We start from the raw sequence: 19,769 nt of genomic DNA, 5'->3' as shown, positions 1-19,769 counted from the left end.
ATGTAATGGTTTCTGCCAGACCTCTGATGATTACTTTTAGGTTTTTTTCACTTTTGAGTTGAAATGTGTGATATGGGACATTCAGTTCGTCCATAAGTCTGGTGATCCGGCGGTAGTTCAACGCCCCTTCTGGTTGAATTCGAATTCCGTCATCTGTGTTCTTAGCTGATATAAATTTGATGTTGCTGTTCTTCATTGTCTCCGCGATTGGTGACCATTTTTCTTTCGATCTTAGAATAACTGGAGGAATCCTCTCTTTGGGCTGTTCCCCTGAGTCCTTTCTTCAACAGGTTGTGCTGTTGTGTCCATTGGAGCTGTACTTTCCAAGGGCTGGGATATTATTTCAGGATCTGCTGCGGGGGACTTTTTCTTTCTCTTCCTCCTTCTGACCTCCAATCAAAAACCTGGTGTTTTCCGATTTTATTGGGCCATTTTGTGTTTAGTATGTTGCCTAAATGCCTGAAAAGAGCCAATAGTTCTTAAAACTGAGATTGTCAAAAGGCAAATCCATGTCAAGGCGAAAGCTTTGATGTTGGGGGGGGGAGGGAAGACCTGCCTTGTCCCTTCTGACCGCTACCGGAAAAATTGCGTTACCGAAAAAAGTCTTACCTCCTCTGCTGACGCTACAGGAGAGATCAAAACTCGCGTATAATATCTATTTTCACATTAACATATCTATAATATCATTTTTTCGAGATCATAATCAACAAGCACACACTAGGCCTAAATCACAGAATCCCTCCATAATCTAATGACCATAATCCCAAACAACTGTATTTTTGCTTTTTAAATTATCATACGCTGACGTCATGCTACTATAGTTCGCTAAGTGGCGCATGCTTGACGTCGCTAATTAGACAATTAATTGGATTCGAATTGAACTTTTTATGACGCAGTAGTTCACACATAGCGGTCTTTTTCTTAATTTTTATTTTATTTACTAAATTTTAAACGAAATACTCTCTCATCTTCAATATGGATAAATGGCCGAAGTGAAATAGAACTAACAATATATCAGATGTGCAACCTAGAAGTGAGGATAAGGAGCCAGAACTACTTAGAATTGTATGTTAAATAGCAACATACATCGTCATGGCAATATATCATGACGACTATTTCAAGTTTAGTTTAATTAGGGCTTGTACTGCTAGTGATTTGCTAATCGTGCGTTATCTGTTATATGACATTATGAAATGAATGCATAAAAGCGTGACAGCTGTAGCACCGTAGAATACAAACATCCAGAATACTGAAACATACGACAGATGTAAATAAGAAAAATAAATTACCTTCTGGCAGAAACAGAATGATAACAACATTTTCTAAAAGTTTTTGCAATGAAAACTTGGTGTGGTTTCATATGTAGTTTAAAACGCATCACGGAGAAACAGGGTACGGCTTTCTCTTGGCGGTAAATTATATAAAATCTCGTCCCCTTGAATATCAGAATGTCTTTTGCTTTTATGCAAAGAATTAGGAAGGGAAGTATTACCTCCTGTTACAGGGCGAAATTACAGTGCCTATCAAAAATAAACATTTTGAGACAACTCACTGAAATTTAGAAGTCTTTTTGTATAGTGAAACATCTTCCCCCCCCACACACACAACGCTCGCCTAAATTCTTATAAAATACGAGAAAAAGTAGAACAAGAACAAAACAAAAATAATAATAATTATTATGAATAACGAGTTCAAATGAATAGTTTAAATATACAGCTGAAAGGTTTTTTTTTTTTAATTTTTTTTTATTTTAATTTATCACAGCGCTTACGAATACAATCTTCGATATCAAACTGACTTGGCTTGCACTCCTCAGAAACAGTATACATTCCCGCCCCTTTTTTAGTGCATTGATTAAGTTTCACAGGCTTCACAGCTGTTTCAAACTTAAGAAAGAATTTTAAATTTAATTTAGAATGATGTAATGATGGAGCTAATCAAAACATTCCATAAATAAAAAATAAAAAATAAAATAAAATAAATCATCTGATGCCTTTTATTCCTAAACGGAGTTGGTGAAGCTTCTTTAGGACTAATAAACCTTTTGAAAACTGGTGGGCAGCCAGTCTTCACTCATCAACCATCACTGACAAGTGATCGCGAGGTCGTCAATGAATCGAAACTTTCACAAGAGAGGCTAGAGCAAACAAATACCACTATCTCATGGTCCAAAACTCTATTATGTGTGTGTATTATGTCGAACGTAAGGTGAGTTCTCTGGTCGATTTTGATCTGCAGCGTTTAAAGTCTTGTCTAGTCAGAAACCAGGCAAAGAGAGAAAGTACCCCCTCTGCTCAAGAATTTTAAATTTTTTATACCTTAAATCAGGGGTGGGGAACCCCTCGCCCGCGGGCGAAATTTCGCTCGCGAGTCTATTTCTATTCGCCCCTTTGCTGATGTACGCGTATGTACATCAGCACACTACATACAAGAGTTAAAATTTGCCAGTCGCCTGCGGAAGTTTTTAAATTAGCAATTTTCGCCCTTGATACTAAAAAGGTTCCCCATCCCTGCCTTAAATAAATAAAAAGAAAAAGAAATCCGCTAACGACTTTTAATGATTTTAATTCGTATCTGAGAAGGAGAGTATGACAAACAACTGCCGTCATCTCGTGTTCCCTAACTTAACAGTATATATTGTTATCTGATATAGTTCGCCACAGTTTATAGATCTCTGCTTGGCGACTTGCCAAGAATAATCGATTCATGCTGAAGAGGAGAAAGAAATGAAGGACGTACGAATTGGTTGGTCGCCAACACGCGAAATCACGTGCTTTATAGGTAAAATTTTCAAACTGTTATACAACCAACATATTTAACTGCAATGATCATAAAAAAGAAGTTAATTTTCCGACGTATAATAATAAACAACTCATCCTACAATACGGACTGATTACCCTATTATCGGAATGGATTCTCGTCCTGTTGACATGCGCAGAAGTGTCGAAGGGATCTCGAATCTGTGGGCGTACTATATTCGTAGTTCGTTGTACTGTGTGAGTAACGGGGGTATGAAGCGCTTGTGGCAAGTGTCTAACTTGCGTCCCCACAACCCAAAATTTACAAAAATTTTGAAAAATTTAAATGTAACAAGTTAAATTTTACTAAATGCAATATGTTAAATACTTACTATTAACCCCATCAAAATGATTTGCAGTGTGTTGCAGAATTTGTGTGTCTAAAGCGGCATATTGCCGAAATTTAAAAATACAATATAAAATAACAAACTTTTATATCTATTTATTTATTTTTATTTTTTACGTTTTGCGTCCCAAACCTATTTGTGCCTGTGGCGGGCGCCTCTTTGTCCACTCCCCCGTTACGGCAATGGTGAGTTCTATTACCGATTTTCTCGTTTCCTCGAGAAAACACTTGGCCATGCCAGAGATCGACTAACTCTTACCCATATACGGTACTAACGTACTATAGGTTGACCAGCCAACCTCTCGTATATGGGCCCAACATAAAAAATTTTTAAAAAAATTAAAAAAAAAAAAAAAAAACTCGCGAATAGTCGAAGAAAGGCTTAGAAAAAGTTCTTGGAGTCGGCGACTAGAATCCAACTTACGACAGTCTTTCTTCAGGCTAGCTAGCGCTATGAATGCATTATACAAGAATATATAACTTGAATTATACAAGAAATAATATACGGAAATTGATATCCCAGGTACAATTTATGTAGTAATTAAAGAACATCTTGCTGCTTGAATCAAGCATAAATAACTACTTTCTTCCAATTTTTGTTTATAAAATATGGATTAAGATTTCGTTTACTATTAACACAGAAAACGAAGAAATATTACAAATGAATGAATGGATCACAAATGGATGAATTGATCGTACTTTTCACCATTGGTAAACTCCCCTTGATTTTATATAAATTAAGTGGATATTAAATCCAACATCATTTCAAAGCCGAATACAGACACTATAAAAGTTTCATGCGAAAATCGACCATGATGTTGGATTTAATATCCACGTAATTTGTATAATTTTGCATCGCCGAAATGAAGCGTTTTGGCTCTTTATTTTAGTAAATACTTTACGCAGCTATTGAGAGTTCGCTTACGGAAAATACACCTCTCTCCGACGCTTCAAGTTCCTCTGTACTGAGAGTTTTTGCTCTCTTAGGTTTCTGCCGAGTCTTGCCCCGCTGGACGGCTTGAGATTTCGGAAGAATTCTTCCTGAGAGAGCATTTTGAGTCTCCGGGGGGGGAGGGGTGCTTTTTCCTGGAATATGAGCGGTTCTGCTCAGTGGTAGGGTGAGCGTCACTAGGTGGAACCAACGGTGAGTTGGACGATCTTTTCGGTCACTCGTAGGGGGGAGGGGATCGCCTAAATTTTAGAGAGACCTTTACTTAAAGAGTGTCTCTGACGAAAACCAATGAGTCTAGTGAATCAGACTAGTGAAATCTATCAAAATGAACCAATAGGAGGTGAATATACCGGCGCTTTGAGCGTTCGTCGCTTCCTATAGGGCAACTCGTAGTATGGCGGCGATGTATTCCCGCTAGCTCTCTGTTCAATTTTCGCACGAAACTTTTATAGTTTCTGTATTCGGCTTTGAAATGATGTTGGGTTTAATATCCACTTAATTTATATAATTTTGCATCGCCGAAATGAAGCGTTTGGCTCTTTATTTTAGTAAATCCCTTGATTTATTTCTCGTTAAATTTGTGAAATGAGTATTCAGAAGTATCTTTTTATAATGTCTATTATTATACCGCGTCCGCGCGGTTAGCCTAGTGGCTTTGAGCTTCGCAACCGTATGCCTGGGGAAGGAGTGTCCTAGGTTCGATTCCCGTCGGCGACGTGAGGAGCTGAAGGATCTTCCTCAAAAAAAGCGGGAAAAAACCTGCTGACCACGCCCAGTCGTGGTCAGCAGGTTTTTTCCCGCCAGTTTATCTGTGGTTTTTCATCAGGCAAACCGGCACCGTGAACACACGCTTGGACAGACATGGGATACTACCGGCAGTAAGGAGCAACCTACCTATTCCGCGGGATTATTGGTTACGGAAGCTTACAGCGTAAAATGTGTAATCCTGCGCGAAAGCGTAACGATGACGATGATTATTATATCATGTAAGTGTGAAACCAACTTTAAAAAAAAGGGTTGAATACTGAACCGGATTTGATGATTGATCTGGTTCAATTGAATGTGGAAACTGTGAAAGTTTTGTAAATTGACCCGAGAGCTTACGAGAATACAATCATCGGCATTCCCGAGTTGACTTAGCTACATAAGTCAAGTAGTGCAAGCTAAGGCATCTCGGGGATGCCGACGATTGTATCCTCGTAAGCTCTCTGATCAATTTACGAAACATTCATAGTTTCTACAAACATTCGGCTTTGAAATAATGTTGGATCTAATATCCACTTTGCTGATGTAATTTCACATCGCCGAAATGAAGTCGTATGGCTAAGTTTTAAACTGTGCGCCGTTCTGAGTAGTTCTCGGTTATCAGATCGACCTATCGCGGTATCGTAGTGCTTGTGTTCAAGTAACCCTTATTTTACTTGATAATGGCCCCAAAGTGCAAGAGTAGCGATGCCGGCAATTCGGATGTACCAAAAACAAACCGTAAAGTGCTTCCTTTAAGTGAAAATGGTGAAAGTTCTCGACTTCATAAAATAATAAATAAATCATATATATAAAAATAAAAAAAAAACGAGTGCTGAGGTTGCTAAGATTCCATTCACATTCAGATAACTTTTATAACCTTCAGAACACACGCAATTTACAGACAAAAAATACTAGTTGTGGTGGTGGTGGAGGTGGGCGATAGATGGCGTTGATGGAGATGATTCGTAGTAGAGATTCGGTGTAATGGTTGAGACAGTTGTAGGTGTCCTACAGCGATGAGTCGTCGGATTCCTTGGAGGTGTCAGGAATAATAATAATAATTACAGTATGTTGTTATAATTGTTCTATTTTACCATTCGTTATTATTGTTAATCTCTTACTTTGTCTAATTTATTAATTAAACTTTATCACGGGTATGGATGTATAGGGAAATACATAGTATATATAGGGTTCGATACTATCCGCTGGGTGTCTTGGAACGTATCTCCCCGCAGATAAGGGGCGGGAACTACTGTATAAGATAGGAGCTTGATCACCTTTGCCGTGAGTTGCCTTATCAAGCACTACTCTAAATTATTGCATGTGGAGTTAACTCATGGCAAAGGTGGATGAAGTTTACTTTCCAATCGTACATATTTGATTTTAGTCACGTTTATTCTCTTTAATAAATGGTATGTTTTTGTCTGACGGAGATGCATATAAATACACACACACACACACACACACACACACACACACACACACACACACACACACACACACACACACACACACACACACACACACACACACACACTCAAGAAAAACAATCATAGAACTCACAACACTTTCAGATAATAATTATATGGCCTCTCTTGATGAGTCCCTGACTACCTATGATTGGTGCTTGATCCACCTTTACTACGAGTTGTCTCAGTCTCTCTCTCTCTCTCTCTCTCTCTCTCTCTCTCTCTCTACAGAGAGAGATCTGCTAGACGTTCTTAGCACAACAATCCTCAGCCATAGCTTCAAAACAAAAACAAACAAAAAAAATTGTACTTTTCTACTCGAGACGGTATCCTGACTCGGCTTATTTTGCCGAGTGATTAGCGTACCTCTTCTTCTAATTCCTCTCGTTATGAAAAGAATTATATAATTGATTCCTTATTGTGAAAACCTGCTATCTACCACTGAAGTAGGTTTGACATTGCAAGTCCATTCAACAGTTCTTCATATTGTTAATCACAAACATTTTTTCCCTCAAATTAACAACTTCTTAAAAATAAATTGCTAATTGGAAGTTATCATAATATAATAGTCATCATAGCATAACAAATTGCAGCATTTGTATAAATTCCTTAAATTTAGATTTAGAAACTTGCGCCCCTGGATCGTGTAATCGACTCCATGGTTGCCTGCTGTAGAAGGGAGCACAAAGAAGGGTAGAGCACATTCCAAATTATTATAAAAAGAAGATATGTAAATATAACCTACGCTTGAACATGCATGCTATTAACATAATAAACTCAGTTTGAAATTATACTCTTAGAAAATATTGATTTCATTCCACTTCTAACTTGGCAAACGATAAAAGTTTGCACGCGAAATAACTGTTTGTATGCTGATATTGTGCGAGTACTTAAGAGCCATTGCATCTCGGCGCGCATGCGTACACACCAAATATTTACTTGGTCTTATTGACAAGACTTCTTTTGCAAACTTTTCTAAAAAAAGTAACCAACGGTTAAAAACTCGACTATAATTTATTTAGAATATAAGTTATATTCTAAAACCTAGAATATAATTTATTGTCCAAGCAGCGATTGAACTTCCTACAAGACAATTTCAAGTTCAAAAAAGAAATATTTAATTGAAGTTTATTACGCAAGTAAAATATTTCTCTGAAAAAGTATTTAATATTTTATGAACAAATTTATTTCGGTTATTGAAATATTCATTTTTTTACGGACGGCAGCAAGACAGCCCTTTTTTTTTCCCTTGTATGAAAAAACAATCGTATCAAAATCATATATTGATACGATTTTTAATGTTTCACTGTTTGACTAACAAGCTGCCAATGCTCCTAAGAGTCAATATGATACTGAGGCTGATAATGCCTCAAGGAATGTCCGAGTTGAATCAAATGTTAATACAGTTTCTTGTGATGTATGTAATAGAATAAGATGATATTATGATTTTATAAGAAAATTTTGAAAAAATATTAAAGTTTAAAATAATTGAGGTAATTATTAAACTTGGCTTATACGTTAATAAGTTAGTCATAACCCACAAAATCTAATCATCTTAGCGCGGTATGAATTAAGCAGTACATTTTAGCTTAAGCTTCTTATATCATTCTCCTTCCCCCACTTTATATCAGAATTAGTTTTGTGATTGGAAATCGTGTAAGATTATTACGAATATAATATAACATCATCGAGAGAATTGGCAAACGAACATTTCCCATGGTTGCTGCTATCTCGCCACCACGAATACAGCAATGTCGTAACATTTCTAGATGGCAACTACCGCCATCTAGTAACAACTAATAAATACACATATGAACGGCGAAAGCTGTAATCTGAAAATTGTTTTTAAAAAAAATGTAATGTAATCTATTCTTCATTATTAAACAGCCTCTTGACAAGGCTTGCAAAAATTGCCTAAGCCGACGGTATTTCACGTCGCCCTGGCGGGGTATTGGTAAAAGTTTTCAAACAGCAATAGTCGCGCCTCAGTTTAAACTTCATTGGCTACAACATTGCCTCTGCGCAAAGCTGACAATCGTTTAGCTGGAATAGCCTTTAGGTAAAATGCATATGTAATAAAATAAGGTGCCTTAATATTATTATCAATTTATAAGTAAATTTTGAAAAATATTAATTAAAGTTTAAAATAATAATATAATTATTATATTTGACATATTATTTTATAAATAAACTTTAAATTTACTAAATATTTAATATATAAATTTAAAACATTTAATTATGAATTTGAATACGTTAATAAGTAGAAAATAATTCCATCATTATCTCTAGTTTCTTTTATATAACCAGCACTTCAAAAATTTCATTTAGTAATGTTATATTTTCTGATTGACAGTTCAGTTAATTAAATTAGCCGTATCGAAATTTTAGCAGATATTGCTGGTGTAGATGTCATAAAGAATAGATGAATTACTGCTTCCCATTCGATACGATAGGGAGTTTCAATTTTTTTTTGTCTTAAAAAAAAAAAAACTTCATATAGTATTTGTTTGTTTTTTTTTAGTTGCAAGTTTTTACTTTTGAAGTAAGTTTCTATTTGATTGTTTTTATTAGAAAACGCAAGCCACATTAATTATCAAAATACTTTATAAATTTGTCGTTTTCATAGTAAAAAAACAGATCTTTCACTGAAGATCAAAAAGGAAGTAACCTAATAATAGTCTTTTATTTCTTCAGTTTAATTCTTGGATAATAATAAATATGTGATATGTTTTTGGGTCGATATCGCTATATATTGTCACATTATTACTTTTCAGTCCTAAACAGCAAAAAAAAAAAAAAGTTGGCAACCGCATACTCCTCTCGCCTTTTTATGCATTCCGAGTAATTTCTGTTGCGAAATACAAATGAATATTTTTCAGTTGGTTTTATTATTTAAACAAAAAACAACATTTTTATTTTTTGCTGACGTAACTAAAATGGGTTTCTATTTTTTACTTATTTTTAATATTAAAAAATTGACAGGTACAAAATACAAAACTCTTAATAGTAATGAAAAGAATTCGTCAAAGATGCGGTTTGCTTAATACTTTCTATATCTGATGTGAATATTTTTAACTGTCTCGAGACTTATTATTATTATTATTATTATTATTATTATTATTATTATTATTATTATTAGCACAAAATAACGTTGCAAAACAGTGATTATTACCGATTTTAAGATTACAGAATCGTACCTTATGTTTATTAAGATGGGGAATATTATGGATCCAGCCATATGTTATTGTCAAATATATATTTTATATTTGGTTATAAAATATGATTGGATCCATAATATCCTCTATTGTAGTATCTTACTTATGCCGAACTAAAACTTCAGCTTTACATTTTCACAATATACATTATTTTCATTAAATCTTAAACTTGTGCAGATGCTCTCTCACTTGACAGTAATTATTTCTTATTTGGACACTTTCCAAAATAAATTATGTCTCATGGTTAAATGACCAGATGGAGTGCTGAACAATCAGCTTATTCCTCGTTTCATTTCAATCCTCATAAACTAAAAAGTATAATTGAATATCCAATCCAAGTAAATATTTTTATTCAATTCAAAATTGACTAAACTTTAAGAGAAATTATTTATAACACACCATATTATTTCAACTTATGACCTGAAAAAACGAATGAAAGTCGAATTATTTTAATAGGTTCACTTGGCATAGTGAAGCTTTTTAGACTTATTTCTGAATATTTCTCAAAATTATATATATATATATATATATATATTTTTTTTTTAAAGTTGCAAAAATTTGTATTATTTTTTTTCTAATGGATCATGGGAATGAATCATGGGAATATGACTATATCCGTGATAATAAAGCATTTATCAAAGTTACTTTGCCATAGTTTGTCGAGATATCCGCGTGCCTGTGGTTGAATGGTACCGACTTGCAAGCTGACCTACTGTGGTACGTCGATTACGCTTTGCTGTTATAACCAAAAATCTGTCTTCATGCTTCGTAGTAGAGCAAGGGCGACCTCTTAGCAAACGTCTGAAACACATTCCATTGGTTTAAAACGCGACCCAGAGCTTGATTATAACGCTTTGTGAGATCCCAAACTTTCTGGCATTATCAGTAATTCTGCGGCCTTCTCCAAGCTTTCCAATAATTCTTCTCCGCGTAAAATCATCTAGATGATGTCTTTGAGACATTACAAGACATACAAGATTCAAACTTTATTCCTTCACGAAAAGAGCTTCCTTCAGACACAATTCGCTTAGCGCAGCCTGTTGATTTTTATCCTGTTGAGTGCTACCAAATGACCCCTTTGCGCGCGATTCGAAAAATTGAACGTGTACCTGTTTTCTATTTAAAATCGTCAGTTATACAAATTGTCACAAGCTGATTCGTCTGAATTTGTGGTTGTAATCTTCAGAAATAGTGGATACCAGTGTGCGTTCATGAAAGAGACTATAGTATTTCATTTTGATTTTAAACTATGAGTTAATATTCTTCTGATCTTATAATATAATATTTAATATACACAAATAAGATTTTACATCAAACAGACATTTAATAATATGAATTTCGAATACTCTACTATAAATTTACAATATAACAACATACACAACTAAAATTTCTTTATATATTACTCTCACACCTAAATATTTTCTGTTGGGCAGAAAATATTTAGGTGTGAGAGTAATATATAAATGCTGTGCCATTTCACGAACACCATAAAACATTCATTTGTCGTCTGCGATAGGACTCGAACTTGCAATCTTCTGTGTAAATAACAATAAGAATGTATTTAATAATCTTATTATACCTGTAAAGAACACGGTTAAATAATAATTTATTAATTCAATAGAAATTATTCCTTTATTATATATTTCGATATTAATTCAATAGAAATTATTCCTTTATTATATATTTCGATAAAGCGATATATTCATTCAGAAATAAAATTACCACCATCACTTGACCTCTGCTTGTACCGATATTTGTTTTATTTTTCGGTATAAAACTTGTATGCATATTGTCCTTATAAGGACTGGCTTAAAGGGGCGAAGCAAGAATGCTTTTCATCTTCCCCGTTATCTGTAAAGGACAGTGTAGGGATAAGGTGTTATTGAGCTATTAAAGCTCTGATCATGGCAGGAGGGTAACAGCAATAGCCGAGCCTCAGTTAGAACTTCATTAGCTACAGCATTGCCATCCATTACCCTCCAAGGGTATTGGATTGAATGAATCAATCACCGCATCTCACGGTCGATTGATCCATTATTTATGCATATTGTGCATTTCAATTAATTTATTAAATTGTGCATTTCAATTAATTTATTAAATTGTGCATTTCAATTAATTTATTAAATTAACTGATATTGTGATTTTTATTTGGTATGTAAGTCATACTGGGAATATTAACTTGCTAATGCACAATTTTTAAACTATCAATCGTATGAGGATTAAAAAGTCGATACTTGGAATTGAACTGCAGTTCAATTTCAGATAACAAAAAACGGACTATTTACATATTATAAGAATGTATATTACAGGAAAAAAAGGTTTTTCTTTTTAGATATACAACAGAGCTGAAGGGAAAAAGGTACATTCATGGTAGGCAAGATGTGTCTTTTCAGTAAGAGTCAATATTACAGTTCAGCATCACTTTTAGTTATTCTTCAGCTGAAGTGTATTGTCGTCGGCAATCCAGAACAGGGTACTAGTTGGATTCTACTCCTCTGTGAATTTTGTGACAGTTCCTGTTTCTTTGTAGTAATCAAATTCCAGTAAAAGCCTGCTTTGTAGTTTCCGCCGTAGACTACACATGAGGGTTTGTTCCGATTCAGTGATGGATGGATGGGTGCTGGTTATTTCTTGTTTGCTTAAGGTAGAAACTGTAAATGACTGCCTTGGCGCAGATGAAGAGGAAATTGCATATTTTGTGTTTGTTCTCTTCTGTATGGACTAAATTCCAGTAGTCTTCTTGGCTGTGTTCATTTCGTTAGTGAATGAATTCGTGATGTGTTCAATTTCATCATGAATATTTTTGAGGTTTTAAACCAAAGTGTTTGTAGTGCTTGTTTTTCTTTACTGGAAGGTACCATAGATTTCTGCAATATGATTCGCTCGCATATACTGAATTTTCTCTCCAAGAACCATTTATTTTCGTTTTTATTTATTTATTTATTTTGTTAACAGTGATCGCGAGATGGACTGTCTATGATAGGCTAGGATTGATCTTTTTTTCTGTTTGAGATCCATCGACTAGATTTTATTTGCTCACTGGTAACTTACTGAATTGTATGCATTTTTTCTCGTGTATGGACCCAAGTCCCGTACAATCACACATAAATATGTCACTAATTATTATTTTATTTATTTATTAGTATTTCACTTTCTTCAGATGTTGTTTGCCTGAGTTCTACGAGGAAGTACTTTTATTGAGTGATTTTTGGGGACTTTGGGTCTTATTCTGCTTTGATTGTTTTGTTTGTTGTTTGCAAAAGCTACAGCACCACTGAAACTTAAGGACTTCGAATTCTATGTAGTTACCGATATTCCAGCGTGCAAGTTGCATAGCAGGCACTGCGCAGATCTGCCTTGAATTGGCAGATTCTCATTCACAGCTTCTGCTGCATAGTACTTCGATTTTGAGAGAAATGCTTGTACTTTAACAGAGAAACGACAGTAGAGAGAAAATCGCACCTGAGGTTAGTCATCATAACGCTAATTACGGATAAAGACCATATTGATCTGTTCCGGTCTCATTATCTATTTAATATCCTCTTTCGAGGTCTACCCGGCATTCTCTTTCTAATTGGTTTATAATTTAGTATTTGCTTAGGATATCTGGCGTTGGCCATTTGTTTACATGTTCTCTCCAATTTTGTTTATAATTGTTTAGTTTTTCTTCTATTGATTTTGTTTTTAGTTCTTTTAAAATGTCTTCGTTCCTTTTTTGATCTAATAATATGTATTTTGCAGTTCTTCTCATAAATTTCATTTCACTTGTTTTTATTCTTTATTTATCTTGTTGTTTATTGTCCAAATTTCGCTGCCATATAATAATGTGGGCAATGCTAAAGTATTGTATATTTTCAAGCGTGTTTCTTTTTGTACAATATTTGGACTGAGTGTTCTATTTATCAGGCCTATATCTGTAGAAATTTTGAAGTTTTTAATTTTATGTCTTTTTCTCCTTCATGTGACATTTCACATTCAAGATAACTGAAAGTATTTATCTGTTCTATTATTTTATTATTAATAACTATTTTACTTCTAACTGGAGTTTGTCCACAAAATGCCATTGTTTTAGTTTTATCTATGGAAATTTTCATTCCAAATTGTTCCACTAATGTTTAAATTATATATCGCTCTGTGTAAATTGTCTTCCTTATCTCATATTATTACCTGATCATCTGCTAATAATAGCTTATTTATTTTGTTATTACTGGAAATTTCTAATATAAATATGGAAAAATGTTGGAGACAGAGGGCACCCTGTTTTTTCTCCTTGGTTTATAGATTGTTTTTCAGACAAATTTTTCATTTATTTTTATTTTTATTTCATTATCTTTGTATTTATTTCATATTGCATGTAGCAAAATATTAGGTACATTTATTCTTTGTAATATATCAAACAGCATATATATTTTTACTTTGTCAAATGCTTTTTCATAATCTATAAACAAAAAATAACTTTCTAAATTAAATTCCCCCTTTTCCCCCCCTCTAGGTAGTTTTAAGCATCCATTGTAGAGCGTCCTTTTCTAAATCTATTTTCACATTCTAATACTGTAATATTTTTTCACTGTATATGTTCAATTTTTCATTAAGTATGCTATTGTATATTTTGTAACACGTATTCAATAAACTTAATAATTCTGTAATTAGAAGGATTTGTTTTTATTTATTGTTTATTTACAAGCATAGGTATTACTATACTTGTATTCCATTCTATTGGTATTTGGTCATTTGTGTATATTTTATTTAAAAATTTTAATAATCTCTGATGAAATTTTTTTCCAACAAATATATACTGTTCGGAGTTTATCCCATATTCTGCTGCTGATTTACAATTTTAAGCTATAATTATGTCTGTTTTAATTTTTCATATATTCCTTGTAACTGTTTGTTAAAGTCATCATTTTCTTCTTCATTTCCTTCTTCGGGGACATACACTCCAACAACTATTAAATTGGCTTTATTTAATTTTAATCGCACTTCTAATATTCTTTCATTCCAGTATAAATAACGAGTTATTTTTGCTTTAATTGATTTATGTATCCAAATCATTACACTAACTTTTACACGTATTCGTTTGTCCACTCCACTGTATATGATATAATAATCAGTTGTTTCATTTGTTCTTTTAAGTTTATCTTTTTCTTTTTTTTTTTTTTTTTTGTAAGAACTACAATTTCTATGTTTTCTTCATTTAAAATTTTATCTAATTTTTCTTCTTTATGTGCTATTCGGCTAATGTTCCATGTAGCATATTTCATCGCTTTTTTTTTTTCATGTTTTCTGTATGGTTTGGATTTCGTTGAGACTTGAAAGTAACATGTGTTTCCCTGTCAAGTTACTAGCATGACGATAGGTATCCTAGTGGTCGGGCTGTCACCTTAAGGCAGTGTTTCTCAACGTGGGGCAATTAGAAAATGTACATGTACATATTTATACATATTTATATTATACTTTTTCTGAGCTTGGCTGACTATTATGCTAGGGGGGCATCAAAATCTTTGAGACGTTGAGGTGGGGCATGATCCAAAAAACGTTGAGAAACACTGCCTTAAGGCAACTAAGCTTCCCTTTTCTTAGAAGAGAAGAAAGAGTCTTCCCCTCGCCCTCGGTCTGCTCTAATAGCACTGGGGAGGAGAAGGGAGGAGTAAGAAGTAAGAGAGTAAAGGAAAAGTAGGAGACCAGTTTATAGGTATGCTATACCAAGACCGTACTCACCAATGTGAACCCCTGAGGTTAGTTGTTTCTTTAATCCTCAGTGCCTGCAGGAAGGTCGAAGGTCACGTAAGCGATCACTTTGAAGGTCGCCTCTAAAGTCGAAAAATAAGACAAAGGATCGTGGCACGGAAGGAAAGAAGGATATGCATAAAATCACAAACTTTTCATTTTCAGTAATGTCAGATTTTTATAGAAAGTTGAACAAGGCTTACTTTAAATTAATATCAGAAGATACTGTTGATAATAAATTTAAGAAAAATATTTATTATCCAGGTTATGCAAATTAATAAGCATAAATTCATACGCATATTAACGACACCGATAATAATAATAATAATAATAATAATAATAATAATAATAATAATAATAATAATAATAATAATAATTTTATTACATTGATTTTTATGGAATTCAAAAATTGATTTGAAAAATGTGTTTTTGTTTATTTCTTTAAATTTACAACAGTTGATCAATTGAACATATAATTTTATGTTCATTAGTTCGCTATAATTATTTTAAAGTAATTTAAAATTGCTGCCTTTTCATTTGCTATAAAATAGTCTATTATTGATTTTTGTCCGCTTGCACGTCATTACGGTCTGGTTGGCCGCGTGGTTGGAGTATCCGCAATATAGCCGAAAGGCTGTGGGCTCGAATCCCGATAGGGATGTTTGTGATTGTCTGTGAAAAATACTACTGATTTGTTACTGGTTGGTGTAATCAGTTTACTGTAACACTACTAATTTTTATCATTATAATGAAATATAATAGAAAATGTCAGTGTATAGCATAGATTGTTAGAATACATCTTAGTATTGCCTCCCTTGATGAGTCTTGACTCCAGGAGGTGTTTGTATAAGAATAATTTCATAGCTTCAACCGGTTGTATCACATCCCTTGTTTCTCTTCAATAGGGAGCTCGCGTGACTATATATGTCTACAGTGACCATATTTTTGTGGAGAAAATAAAGGACAAATAAGAAATTGTTCATATGAAAAAAAAAGGTTGCGTTTATTTATTTCACTAAAACTAAAAAGCTTTATAACTTTTATTATAAAATATAAGTATATTCATAGCATTTTACACAATCATATTAATACTTTAAAAATTTAATTTCGATACTTTTCGCAAGAATGAACTTTTTTAAATAATTCAGGTTTGTGTTTTAAAAATTCATAAAACTGTATACAATTCATGTTAAAGTTGCATTTTAGTATAAATGCATGCTTTCAATGTTTCGATTTTTTTTTTTTTTCTTCGTTGATCTATTGTTCACTAAAGAAAATACTCGTTCAGTGGGGACATTAGATCCAGGGAGAGATAAGCAAAATTCAACGATTTTTAAAATGTTTTTAAAAGATACGTGTTTACCTGTGAAATATTTAAAATTTTCAACACATCTACGTTGGCAGGACTCTTCATTTTGTCATCATTCTTCGAGTTTTTCACTGGTGGCATAACTTTTTAGTTATGTCACCAGTGAACTCGCTCCTCCCCCTCCCAAGATTAAATCTTGAGTGCGTCACTGTATACGGTTGCTAGTTTTACTGTTTTCGATTAAATTTTAATGGTAAAATTAGGATTGTCTTAATGATAATGTACAGTATCTGTGGGGATAATGTATACTATTTGTGGGAGGGGAGTTGTTTATTATTGTTATGCAGAGTCGGATCGTTTCCATTCCAGAGTCAAATTTACACTGTTTTTCGCTATATATACATAAACTAATTGTGTCCATACTGTATTTAATGGTACAACAAAGCTATATATATATATATATATATATAAGAACAGGGGTAATGAACAAAACCGTTTTTTCCTAAAACGGTTAGGAAATTTATTTTTGTTAGTTTTTCCTAAAACGAATAAAAATAAATCCTATGTTTTATGGCAAATACACCCATAGCACTTAAATGAAATATTTCCTAATTTCTGTTTTTGTTATATATTTTGAGCTTTCTTTTCTATGGTGTATTTAAATCTTAATAAAATGCATGTTTGATATTAACTTTGTTACCTTCTTGTTTTTATTTTATGTGTAGTAAAGTATATATATAATATTTTCCATTCATTCCATTCATTTAAAGTTCTACTGATCTTTTCTAACACTTATTCATTTGTACGCCTTTCAGTATACGATATCCTCAACACCCTTCTGTAACACCACATTTTAAAAGCAGCTATCCTTTTCTTATCTTTAGGTTCCAAGTCTCAGATCCATAAGTTGCTGTTGGAAAAACAACTGCATCCAAAATCCTCAACTTTGTTTCCATGAGGATAGATCCAGATTTTAGACAAGTCTCTGACTTTTGTTTTAGCCATTCCTGATCTTCTTCTGATGTCTTCTGAACAGCAATTCTTCACATTAATAATGGATCCCAGGTACTCAAATTTTACTTCGCCCCCCTTTCCAAAAATTAATTTAATATCGTGGGGACCTGTATCAGTTAAACCGATAAGAACATATACTATATTTTTCGCTTTTCAGCTTCAAAAGTGTGGTATTCACTGAACGTAAGTGCTTCAAGCTTATTCCACCTTTGCCGTGAGTTGCCAGGTATTGAACAACCTCAGTCCATATACGTTAAAGATACCAAGAAATTTCATACTTGGTTTTAATCATTTTCCCAAGTAAAAAGTTTTTCGCGTGAAATATATTCACGTCTGAGCTACTTGTATATAGAGGCTGATGACTTCATATCACTTGCCTTAGTATGTATCCCATAATGCAAAGCATATCCCCCTTTCAGGCATGTATAATGGGAAGGGCCACTACCCAGACCGGTTTCGACCTTTATTGAGGTCTCTTCAGTGGGAGCCAGAGCCGGGAGAGATACCAAGGTTGAAGTAACGCAGAAGTCATCTTTCTCTCATCCAGAGATTTTTATTAAGAAGGTCAAGCACCTTTTGTCTACTTGTATATGAGATATATATGACTTTTGAATAACTGCAACCTTGGTATCTCTCCCGGGTCTGGCTCCCACTGAAGAGACCTCAATAAAGGTCGAAACCGGTCTGGGTAATGGCCCTTCCCATTATACATGCCTGAAAGGGGGGACATGCTTTGCATTATGGGATACATACTAAGGCAAGTGATATGAAGTCATTAATTAGCCTCTATATCTATATACAAGTAGCTCACTCTTGAATATATTTCACATCAAAACTTTGTTTTGCTTACTTGGGAACAAGATTAACACTAAGTATAAAATTTCTTGGTATCTTTAACGTATTTTACACCCCAAGGTTAAAAAACTTTCTATATATATATAATATGTGTGTTGGGCCGAAATATAAAATGCATAAATATAATAATAAATATAGTGATCTAGACCAGCGTTCTTCAACCTTTTTACACCTGCGGACCGGGGAAAATAGGAGAAATATTTCGCAGACCGGATGACTGCTAAGACAGAAACATAAACCAATGTAGATAGTATTTTATTTATTAAATCCAATATAAAATTACGATTTTTTGCTAGTTCGATATCTGATGCTGCTTAGAGGTTAGAAAATTTGATATACGTGGCTGGAGCGTTGTTTCTGAGAGACGAAGAAATTTTTGGTGGACCGGTGGCGGTCCGCAGACCACAGTTTGAAGAACAAGGATCTAGATCAGTGGTCGCCAAAGTGATCGATATAACATTGTTAGGGGTCGATTCGGGCTCAGGGGTCGATTGTGGATCGATAGAAAAATATAAGACATCATTGTACGGCTAATATTTAATTCAGTTAATTTGAATTACCTCCATCCTGAATGACAACGCAATTAAGAGTGAATCGTGGGAACAGTGACAGAATAGGACCTGTAAGATGGAGCAAGGTCATGAAAATAGTTACGGAGGCAAAAATGACGTATTTACCAATAAACGGATGTTGTGGTTCCCACCCGGCCGGCGCGGTGGGAGCAAGATTTCAACACGTGTGCGGTTGCTTATTTACTTATACTTACACGTATTCGATCCCAGTCTCATTTTTGCGCATCGACATACAAGTGAACGTTAATGTTCTAAAATTCATCAACATACATGCGTTTTTGAAAATTATGAAGACAACTACCGTGTTTGAATAAAAACTTTAGCTTAATATAACTAAAATCTACATTCGACGTTTCGACCTTTATGTCAAGGTCATCTTCTGGAGCATAGAACTATACACAGAAAACAAGCTACACTACAATCAAACTGGTTGTTAAAGATACTGACCAACTGCTACAACAATTGTTGGCCTGACCTTTGGTGAGAAAAAAAATTATACATCAACGCTAGAGTCCTATTATTAGTGTTATCTGTTGGTTGTAGAAATACATTATGTAGAAATATATTAACATCATGATTATACTTGTACATTCCAGCCAGTTGGCATGGAATGGTTTCTAATACTAGCTGAAGATTGGCTAGAGTCCTGACTTATGCTGGATCTTATATATATTAGGTAGGCTGAATGTGTGCCATTCAGATCCTTGGAATTTTCATGCCATCTTTGTTGTTGATATTTGGGTGATTTATCGGGATTTCGCAGGC

At 33.9% G+C, this 19,769-nt stretch overlaps 1 non-coding gene across 1 annotated transcript; it reads right to left on the bottom strand.

Moving 5' to 3' along the window:
* Positions 1-8,199: 8,199 nt before the first annotated feature.
* Positions 8,200-8,342, bottom strand: LOC150093971 (U4 spliceosomal RNA). The gene has a single exon (XR_016550360.1). It is a non-coding gene; the product is annotated as a U4 spliceosomal RNA (small nuclear RNA).
* Positions 8,343-19,769: the final 11,427 nt, after the last annotated feature.

Source organism: Typopeltis vanoorti, chromosome 23, assembly GCF_054136105.1.
Source record: "Typopeltis vanoorti isolate ZY-2024b chromosome 23, IOZ_Tvanoo_1.0, whole genome shotgun sequence".
Classification (NCBI taxonomy): domain Eukaryota; kingdom Metazoa; phylum Arthropoda; class Arachnida; order Uropygi; family Thelyphonidae; genus Typopeltis; species Typopeltis vanoorti.
The sequence above is the reverse complement of the archived record's forward strand: the minus strand, read 5'-3'. Positions and strand labels throughout refer to the sequence as shown.